This window comes from Arachis stenosperma, chromosome 6, assembly GCF_014773155.1.
Source record: "Arachis stenosperma cultivar V10309 chromosome 6, arast.V10309.gnm1.PFL2, whole genome shotgun sequence".
Lineage (NCBI taxonomy): Eukaryota > Viridiplantae > Streptophyta > Magnoliopsida > Fabales > Fabaceae > Arachis > Arachis stenosperma.
The window spans coordinates 33,642,898-33,654,071 of record NC_080382.1 but is presented as its reverse complement, the minus strand read 5'-3'; the positions used below and the strand labels follow the sequence as shown (position 1 = coordinate 33,654,071).

Genomic DNA, 11,174 nt, shown 5'->3' with positions numbered 1-11,174 from the left:
TATCTATGTTAAAATTCCATTGTTATTTTGTGTTTTTTTTAGGTTGATGATCATGTGAAGTCACAAAAACAACCGCAAAAATTAAAGCAAAATCAAAAACAACATTAAAAATAGCACACCCTGGAGGAAGAGCTGTCTGGCGTTTAAACGCCAGAAACAAGCATCTGTCTGGCGTTTAACGCCAGAAACAAGCACCAAGCTTGTGTTTAACGCCAGAAACAAGCATCAGGCTGGCGTTAAACGCCAGAAACAGGCTATATTTGGGCGTTTAACACCAGAAACAAGCTGCAGTCTGGCGTTAAATGTCAGGATTGTATACAGAGGGCGTTTTACACGCCTAAAAGGTGCAGGGATGAGAAATTCTTGACACCTCAAGATCTGTGGACCCCACAGGATCACCTCAAGATCTGTGAACCCCATAGGATCCCCACCTACCCCACTTCTCTCTTTTTTGTTCTCACACAACACTACCCTCTCTTCTCCCCCTTGGCCGAAACCCACACCTCTCTCCCTCTTCTCCATATCTGCTTCTTCGATTCTTTCTTCTTTTGCTCGAGGGCGAGCAACATTCTAAGTTTAGTGTGGTAAAAGCATAGCTTTTTGTTTTTCCATAACCATTTATCGCACCTAAGGCTGGAGAAACCTATAGAAAGAGGAAAGGGAAGACAAAAGCTTCTACCTCCGAGTCATGGGAGATGGAGAGATTTATCTCAAGGGTCCATAGCTCAGTAGTAGAGCATTTGACTGCACATCAAGAGAGCCCACTCATGGACCTCAACAAGAGCATGAGGAATTCCCTCATCAAGAAATCCCTGAGATACCTCAGGGGATACATTTTCTTCCACACAATTATTAGAAGCAACTAAGGATAGGAGTACAAAAATCACTAGGGATCAAGCAACAGAGGCAAGGAAGAGACATAGAGGAGCTCAAGAGCACCTTTGGTTCTTCAAGAGGAAGACGCTACCCTCACTAAGGTGGACTCATTCCTTAATCTCCTTGCTCTTATTTTTCTGTTTTTCGATTTTTTGAGCTTCATGTTTGTCTATATTTGTGTCTTTATTACATGATCATTAGTGTCTAGTGTCTATGTCTTAAGGCTATGAATAATTTCATAAATCCTTCACCTTTCTTAAATGAAAAATGTTTTTAATACAAAAGAACAAGAAGCACATGAGTTTCAAATTCATCCTTGAAAATAGTTTAATTATATTGATGTGGTGACAATACTTTTTGTTTTCTGAATCAATTCTTAAACAGTGCATATTTTTTATCTTGTTGTTTATGAATGTTAAAATTGTTGGCTCTTGAAAGAATGATGAACAAGAGAAATGTTATTGATAATCTGAAAAATCATAAAATTGATTCTTGAAGCAAGAAAAAGCAGTGAATAACAAAAGCTTGCGAAAAAGCCAATAGCCCTTAAAACCAAAAGGAAAGGATAAAAAGGATCTAAGGCTTTGAGCATCAATGGATAGGAGGGCCCAAGGAAATAAATCCAGGCCTAAGCGGCTAAATCAAGCTGTCCCTAACCATGTGCTTGTGGCATGCAGGACCAAGTGAAAAGCTTGGAGACTGAGTGGTTAAAGTCGTGATCCAAAGCAAAAGAGTGTGCTTAAGAACTCTGGACACCTCTAATTGGGGACTTTAGCAAAGCTAAGTCACAATCTGAAAAGGTTCACCCAGTTATGTGCCTGTGGCATTTATGTATCCCGTGGTAATACTGGAAAACAAAGTGCTTAGGGCCACGGCGAAGACTCATAAAGTAGCTGTGTTCAAGAATCAACATACTAAACTAGGAGAATCAATAACACTATCTGAATTCTGAGTTCCTATAGATGCCAATCATTCTAAACTTCAAAGGATAAAGTGAGATGCCAAAACTGTTCAGAAGCAAAAATCTGCTAGTCCCACTCATCTAATTAGAACTAAGCTTCATTGATGTTTTGGGATTTATAGTATATTCTCTTCTTTTTATCCTATTTGATTTTCAGTTGCTTGGGGACAAGCAACAATTTAAGTTTGGTGTTGTGATGAGCGGATAATTTATACGCTTTTTGGCATTATTTTTAGGTAGTTTTTAGTAGGTTCTAGCTATTTTTTAGTATGTTTTTATTAGTTTTCATGAAAAATTTATATTTCTGGACTTTACTATGAGTTTGTGTATTTTTCTGTGATTTCAGGTATTTTCTGGCTGAAATTGAGGGAAATGAGCAAAAATCTGATTCAGGTTGAAAAAGGACTGTTGATGCTGTTGGATTCTGACCTCCCTGCACTCAAAATGAAATTTCTGGAGCTACAGAAGTTTAATTGGTAGGATTTCAATTGCGTTGGAAAGTAGACATCGAGGGTTTTCCAGCAATATATAATAGTTTATACTTTGCTCGAAGATAGACGACATAAACTGGCGTTTAACGCCAGTTCCATGTTCCATTCTGGCGTTAAACGCCAGAAACAGGTTACAAGTTGGAGTTAAACGCCCAAAACAGGTTACAACCTGACGTTTAACTCCAGAAATAGCCCAGGCACGTGAAAAGCTCAAGTCTCAGCCCTAGCACACACCAAGTGGGCCCCAGAAGTGGATTTCTGCACTATCTATCTTAGTTTACTCATTTTCTGTAAACCTTGGTTACTAGTTTAGTATTTAAACAACTTTTAGAGATTTATTTTGTACCTCATGACATTTTAGATCTGAACTTTGTACTCTTTGACGGCATGAGTCTCTAAACTCCATTGTTGGGGGTGAGGAGCTCTGTAGCGTCTCGATGGATTAATGCAATTATTTCTATTTTCTATTCAAACACGCTTGTTTCTATCTAAGATATTCATTCGCACTTCAATATGATAATTGTGATGATCCGTGACACTCGTCACCATTCTTAACCTATGAACGTGTGCTTGACAACCACCATCGTTCTACATTAGATTGAATGAGTATCTCTTGGATTCCTTAATCAGAGTCTTCGTGGTATAAGCTAGAATCCATTGGCAGCATTCTTGAGTATCCGGAAAGTCTAAACCTTTTTTGTGGTATTCCGAGTAGGATTCAGAGATTGAATGACTGTGACGAGCTTCAAACTCACAAGGGTTGGGCGTAGTGACAGACGCAAAAGGATCAATGGATCCTATTTAAGCATGAGTGAGAACCGACAGATGATTAGTCGTGCGGTGACAGCGCACCTAGACCATTTTCACTGAGAGGATGGATGGTAGCCATTGACAACGGTGATCCACCAACACACAGCTTGCCATAGGAGGAACCTTGCGTGCTTGAAGAAGAAGACAGAGGAGGAAAGCAGACATTTAGAAGACAAAGCATCTCCATAACTCCAACATATTCTCCATTACTGCATAACAAGTATTATTTAATCCATGCTCTCTTGTTCATTTACAAGTCAACTGATAATTATAATTGATATCCTGACTAAGAGTTACAAGATAACCATAGCTTGCTTCAAGCCAACAATCTCTGTAGGATCGACCCTTACTCACGTAAGGTATTACTTGGATGACCTAGTGCACATGCTGGTTAGTGGTACGAATTGTGAAAAGTGTGATTTACAATTTCGTGCACCAGTCTTGGATTATTCTCTTTCTTGCCTCTTGAAGTGGTTTGTTTTCCCTTAGGAGGCATGATCTTAGTGAGTCTTAGCTCAGTGATCACGCAAAACACACCAAACTTAGAGGTTTGCTTGTCCTCAAGCAAAAGAAAGGAAAGGAGAGGAGAAGTAGGAGAGCCAAATTCGAATTGTAGAGGAGATGGGGTGGCCGAATGTCAATTTAAAAGGGAGGGGGTGGGTTCGAAAATTTTTGAAAAAGATATGATAGAAGATATGATTTGTAAAAAGATAGGTATGATATGCAAAAGATGCAATTTGAAAATAAGATAAGAGATAGTTTTGAAAAAGATAAATCTAAATTTGAAAAGATATTAAAAAGATATATGAATTTTGAAAAAGATTTGAAGAGAAATTAAAAAGATATATGCATTTTGAAAAAGATTTGAAAATAAGAAAAGATTTTTTTTAGGATTAAGAGTTATAAAAAATTTTTTTAGAAATTTTGAAATTGAAAAGATGAGGATTTGAAATATGTTTATGCAAGAAATTATGGATGAGAACATAAAAATGAAAAAAATTTAGGTTGGAAAACAAAATTACCTCCCCTCCACTTTCCTGGCGTTAAACTCCCAAACACTGCTTGTTTTGGGCGTTTAACGCCCATTTGCTGCTTGTTTTGGGTGTTTAACGCCCAGCCAGGTACCCGGGCTGGTGTTAAACGCTAGAAATTCTTTATCACTGGGCATTTTTCTAAATGCTCAGGATGATGTAGTTCTGGCGTTAAACGCCCAGAATGGCACCCATTCTGGCGTTTAACGCCCAGAAGTTGCTTGTTTTGGGTGTTTAACGCTCAGACAGGTACCCTGGCTGGCGTTAAATGCCAGAAAGTGCCTTTTACTGGCGTTTTCATGCCAGTGAGCTTTTTCTCTGCTCTGAATCCTTCTGTAATTCTGTGAACTCCTGTAAATGAGAATAAGTTCTGATGATAACTTATTAAACTCCTATAATTATTATTTAAATAACAAATAAACTACAGTAATGGCTGGGTTGCCTCCCAGCAAGCGCTTCTTTATTGTCTTTAGCTGGACCTGACTGAGCTTTAATCTAGTCTCAATTTTGAGCATTCTTGCTCAAAATTGCTTTCAAGATAATGTTTGACTCTCTGTCCATTAACAATGAACTTTTTGTCAGAATCAATATCCTGAAGCTCCACTTGTCCATATGGTGATACTCCTGTAATCACATATGGTCCTCTCCACCGGGATTTTAGTTTTCCAGGGAATAGCCTGAGCCTAGAGTTAAACAGCAGAACCTTTTGTCTTGGCTCAAAGACTCTGGATGACAGGTTCTTATCATGCCACCTCTTTGCTTTTTCCTTGTAGATTTTGGCATTTTCAAAAGCATTGAGTCTGAATTCCTCTAGCTCATTCAGCTGGAGCAATCTTTTCTCTCCAGCTAATTTGGCATCAAGGTTTAGGAATCTAGTTGCCCAGTAGGCTTTATTCTCTAGTTCCACGGGCAGGTAACAGGCCTTCCCATACACAAGCTGGTATGGAGAGGTTCCTATAGGAGTCTTGAATGCTGTTCTGTATGCCCATAGAGCATCGTCCAAGCTCTTTGCCCAATCCTTTCTACGGGAAATTACAGTCCGTTCCAGGATTCTTTTTAGTTCTCTATTAGAGACTTCAGCTTGCCCATTGGTCTGCGGATGATATGGAGTTGCCACCTTGTGGCTAATTCCATATCGGACCATGGCAGTATAAAGCTGTTTATTGCAGAAGTGAGTGCCTCCATCACTGATCAGTGCTCTAGGGACACCAAATCTGCTAAAGATATGTTTCTAGAGGAACTTCAGTACTGTCTTAGTATCATTAGTGGGTGTTACAATTTCCTCCACCCATTTAGATACATAGTCTACTACCACTAGAATGTAAGTGTTTGAGTATGATGGTGGGAAAGGACCCATGAAGTCAATACCCCATATATCAAACAACTCAATCTCTAGGATCCCTTGTTGAGTCATGGCATAGCCATGAAGCAGATTACCAGCTCACTGGCAACTGTCACAATTACGTACAAACTCTCGGGAGTCTCTATAGATTGTAGGCCAGTAGAAGCCACATTGGAGAACTTTGGTGGCTGTTCGCTCACCTCCGAAATGTCCTCCATATTGTGATCCATGGCAATGCCATAGGATCTTCTGCGCCTCTTCTCTAGGCACACACCTACGGATTAGTCCGTCTGCGCATCTCTTAAAGAGATATGGTTCATCTCACAAGTAGTACTTCACATCAGAAAGTAATTTTTTCTTTTGCTGCATGCTGAACTCCTTGGAAATGAATCTTGCAGTTTATAGTTTACGATGTCTGCAAACCATGGCACCTCCTGAATGGCAAAGAGTTGCTCATCCGAAAAGGTTTCAGAGATCTCAGTGAGGGGTAAAGGCATCCCTTCTACTGGTTCTATCCGGGACAGGTGATTGATGAGCGGATAATTTGTACGCTTTTTGGCATTGTTTTTAGTATGTTTTTAGTATGATTTAGTTAGTTTTTAGTATATTTTTATTAGTTTTTAGTTAAAATACACTTTTCTGGACTTTACTATGAGTTTGTGTGTTTTTCTATGATTTCAGGTATTTTCTGGCTGAAATTGAGGGACCTGAGCAAAAATCTGATTCAGAGACTGAAAAGGATTGCAGATGCTGTTGGATTCTGACCTCCCTGCTCTCGAAGTGGATTTTCTGGAGTTACAGAAACCCAATTGGCGCGCTCTCAACGGCGTTGGAAAGTAGACATCCTGGGCTTTCCAGCAATATATGATAGTTTATACTTTTCCCAAGATTTGATGGCCCAAACCGGTGTTCAAAGTCACCCTCAGAATTCCCAACGTTAAACGCTGGAACTGGCACCAAAGTGGGAGTTAAACGCCCAAACTGGCATAAAAGCTGGCGTTTAACTCCAAGAAGAGTCTCTACACGAAAATGCTTCAATGCTCAGCCCAAGCACACACCAAGTGGGCCCGGAAGTGGATTTTTATGTCATTTACTCATCTTTGTAATTCTTAAGCTACTAGTTTCCTATAAATAGGACCTTTTACTATTGTATTTTCATCTTTTAATCATGTTTTTATGATTGAACCCTCTTTGGGAGGCTGGCCTCATGGCCATGCCTAGACCTTGTTCTTATGTATTTTCAACGGTGGAGTTTCTACACACCATAGATTAAGGTGTGGAGCTCTGCTGTACCTCGAGTATTAATGCAATTACTATTGTTCTTCTATTCAATTCCGCTTGTTCTTGTTCCAAGATATCACTTGTTCTTCAACTTGATGAATGTGATGATCCGTGACACTCATCATCATTCTCACCTATGAACGTGTGACTGACAACCACCTCCGTTCTACCTTAGATTGGGTGAATATCTCTTGGATTCCTGATACACGACGCATGGTTGATCGCCTGACAACCGAGCCAGCCATTCCGTGAGATCAGAGTCTTCGTGGTGTAGGCTAGAACTGATGGCGGCATTCAAGAGAATCCGGAAGGTCTAAACCTTGTCTGTGGTATTCTGAGTAGGATTCAATGATTGAATGACTGTGACGTGCTTCAAACTCGCGATTGTGGGGCGTTAGTGACAGACGCAAAAGAATCACTGGATTCTATTCCGACATGATCGAGAACCGACAGCTGGATAGCCGTGCCGTGACAGGGTGCGTTGAACAATTCCACTGAGAGGATGGGAGGTAGCCACTGACAACGGTGAAACCCTTGCATAAGCTTGCCATGGAAAGGAGTAAGAAGGATTGGATGAAGATAGTAGGAAAGCAAAGAGACGGAAGGGACAAAGCATCTCCATTCGCTTATCTGAAATTCTCACCAATGGAATACATAAGTATCTCTATCTTTATCTTTATGTTCTATTCATATATCATCTATAACCATTTGAGTCTGCCTGACTGAGATTTACAAGGTGACCATAGCTTGCTTCATACCAACAATCTCCGTGGGATCGACCCTTACTCGCGTAAGGTTTATTACTTGGACGACCCAGTGCACTTGCTGGTTAGTTGTGCGAAGTTGTGTTTATGCCATGGTATTGAGCACCAAGTCTTTGGGGCCATTACTAGGGATTATTTGAGTTGTGAAAAGTAGTGATCACAATTTCGTGCACCAAGTTTTTGGCGCCGTTGCCGGGGATTGTTTCGAGTATGGACAACTGACGGTTCATCTTGTTGCTTAGATTAGGTATTTTTTTTCAGAGTTCTTAAGAATGAATTCTAGTGTTTCAAGGTGATGTTCTTATCATCACCAAAGCTGATTGATTCTCATCAATTTAGCTCTTGAATGTAATGTCCTGCTGAAGCTTGGCTAGCCATGTCTAATTTCTTTAGACTAAAGCTTTAGACTAACATTGCATGATTCCTGGAATTCTCATTAAGAATTTTGATATCTTTATTTTCTTTTCCACTTAATTTTCGAAAAATCCAAAAAAAAATTACAAAATCATAAAAACCAAAAATATTGTATGTTTCTTGTTAAGTCTAGTGTCTCATTTTAAGTTTGGTGTCAATTGCATGTTTCTGTTCTTCTTGCATTCACTCATGTGTCTTCATTAATCTTCAAGTTGTTCTTGATGATTTCCTTGCTCTGATCTTTAAATTTTCTTGACTTGAGTGTTTTGTTGTTTCTCATATGCATTCTCATTTTGTTAGTGTCAGTAGTGTACAAACTGCTAAGTTTGGTGTCTTGCATGCATTGTTATTTTATTTTAGTTGCATTTTGATTATTCCTCATTATTAAAAATCCAAAAATATTTTTAATTTGTGTCTTTTTAAGTCAATAATACAGAGAATTGAAGATTCAGAACATACAGCAGAGGAATTATACAGAAAAAGCTGGGCATTCAAAACGCCCAGTGAAGAAGGCAGACTGGCGTTTAAACGCCAGCCAGGGTGCCTGGCTGGGCGTTTAACGCCCAAAAGGGTAGTGCTTTGGGCGTTAAACGCCAGAATGTGCACCATTTTGGGCGTTTAACGCCAGGATGGCACAAGAGGGAAGATTCTGTTTTTAATTCAATTTTTTTTTCAAGTTTCCAAAGTTTTTCAAAATCAAATCTTTTTCAAATCATATCTTTTCAATCAAATGTTTTCAAAATCAATTTCTTTCCTTTTTCAAAAATACTTGCTATCAATTAATGATTTGATTCAACATTTCAAGTATGTTGCCTTTTTTGTTGAGAAAGGTTTAATGTTTGAATCATATCTTTTCTTGTTAGGCAAGTCATTAATTTTTTAAAATCAAATCTTTTTAAAATTGTTTTCCAAATCATATTTTTTTCAAAATAGTTTTCAATCATATCTTTTTTATTTCTAATTTCAAAATCTTTTTCAAAAATCACTTGATTTCTTTTCCACTTTTAGTTTTCGAAAATCAATTCAAGTTTTTCAAAATGTTTTTTTTAAAAAAAATATTTTTAACTTAATTTTCGAAAAAAAAATCTCTTCCCCTCTTCTCACATCCTTCTATTTATGGAGTGACACTCCTCCTCAATGCACAATTCGAACTCTATCTCACTAAGTTCGAATTCTTCTACCTCTTTCTTCTATTTTTCTGTCCCTCTGACACCTCAAGGAATCTCTATACTGTGACATAGAGGATTCCACATTTTCTTGGTCTCTTCTCTTTCATATGAGCAGGAGCAAAGACAAAGGCATTCTTGTTGAGGCTGACCCTGAACCTGAAAGGACCTTGAAGCGAAAGCTAAGAGAAGCTAAGGCACAACTCTCTGTAGAGGACCTAACAAAAATCTTCAAAGAAGAAGAACCCATGGCAGCCGAAAACAACAACAATGATGCAAGGAAGGTGCTGGGTGACTTTACTGCACCTACTCCCGACTTCTATGGGAGAAGCATCTCTATCCCTGCCATTGGAGCAAACAACTTTGAGCTTAAGCCTCAATTAGTTTCTCTAATGCAACAGAATTGCAAGTTCCATGGACTTCCATTGGAAGATCCTCATCAGTTCTTAGCTGAATTCTTGCAAATCTGTGACACTGTCAAGACCAATGGGGTTGACCCTGAGGTCTACAGACTTATGCTATTCCCTTTTGCTGTAAGAGACAGAGCTAGAATATGGTTGGACTTACAACCTAAAGACAGCCTGAACTCTTGGGAAAAGCTAGTCAATGCCTTCTTGGCAAAGTTCTTTCCACCTCAAAAATTGAGTAAGCTTAGAGTGGAAGTCCAAACCTTCAGACAGAAGGAAGGAGAATCCCTCTATGAAGCTTGGGAAAGATACAAACAATTGATCAGAAAATGTCCTTCTGACATGCTTTCTGAATGGAGCATCATAGGTATTTTCTATGATGGTCTGTCTGAACTGTCCAAGATGTCTTTGGATAGCTCTGCTGGAGGATCTCTTCATCTGAAGAAGACGCCTACAGAAGCTCAAGAACTCATTGAAATGGTTGCAAATAACCAATTCATGTACACTTCTGAAAGGAATCCTGTGAACAATGGGACAAGTCAGAAGAAAGGAGTTTTTGAGATTGATACTCTGAATGCCATACTGGAACAGAATAAAATATTGACTCAACAAGTCAATTTGATTTCTCAAAGTCTGTCTGGAATGCAAAATGCACCAAACAGTACTAAGGATGCTTCATCTGAAGAAGAAGCTTATGATCCTGAGAACCCTTCAATGGAAGAGGTTAATTACATGGGAGAACCCTATGGAAACACCTATAATTCTTCATGGAGAAATCACCCAAATTTCTCATGGAAGGATCAACAGAAACCTCAACAAGGTTTCAACAACAACAATGGTGGAAGAAACAGGTTTAGCAATGGCAAGCCTTTTACATCATCTTCTCAGCAACAGACAGAGAATTCTAAGCAAAACCACTCTGACTTAGTAACCATGGTCTCTGATCTAATCAAAACCACTCAAAGTTTCATGACTGAAACAAGATCCTCCATTAGAAATTTGGAGGCACAAGTGGGACAGCTGAGCAAGAAAATTACTGAACTCCCTCCTCGTACCCTTCCAAGCAATACAGAAGAAAATCCAAAAGGAGAGTGCAAGGCCATCAACATGGCCAAACTTGGAGAGGATGAAGAGGCAGTGAACGCCACTGAGGAAGACCTCAATGGACGTCCACTGGCCTCCAATGAGTTCCCTAATGAGGAACCATGGGAATCTGAGGCTCACACTGAGACCATAGAGGTTCCGTTGGATTTACTTCTGCCATTCATGAGCTCTGATGAGTATTCTTCCTCTAAAGAGGATGAGTATGTCACTGAAGAGCAAGTTGCTAAATACCTTGGAGCAATCATAAAGCTAAATGACAAGTTATTTGGTAATGAGACTTGGGAGAACAAACCTCCTTTGCTCACCAAAGAATTGGAGGACTTGTCTAGGCAGAGATTACCTCAAAAGAGACAAGATCCTGGGAAGTTTTCAATACCTTGTACCATAGGCACTATGACCTTCAAGAAGGCTCTGTGTGACTTAGGGTCAAGTGTAAACCTCATGCCTCTCTCTGTAATGGAGAAGCTAGGGATCTTTGAGGTACAAGCTGCAAGAATCTCACTAGAGATGGCAGACAATTCAAAGAA

The 11,174-nt window shown here is 39.3% G+C and overlaps 1 non-coding gene across 1 annotated transcript; it reads right to left on the bottom strand.

Annotated features, from left to right (window-relative positions):
* Positions 1 to 9,783: 9,783 nt before the first annotated feature.
* Positions 9,784 to 9,891, bottom strand: LOC130937932 (small nucleolar RNA R71). The gene has a single exon (XR_009069122.1). It is a non-coding gene; the product is annotated as a small nucleolar RNA R71 (small nucleolar RNA).
* Positions 9,892 to 11,174: the final 1,283 nt, after the last annotated feature.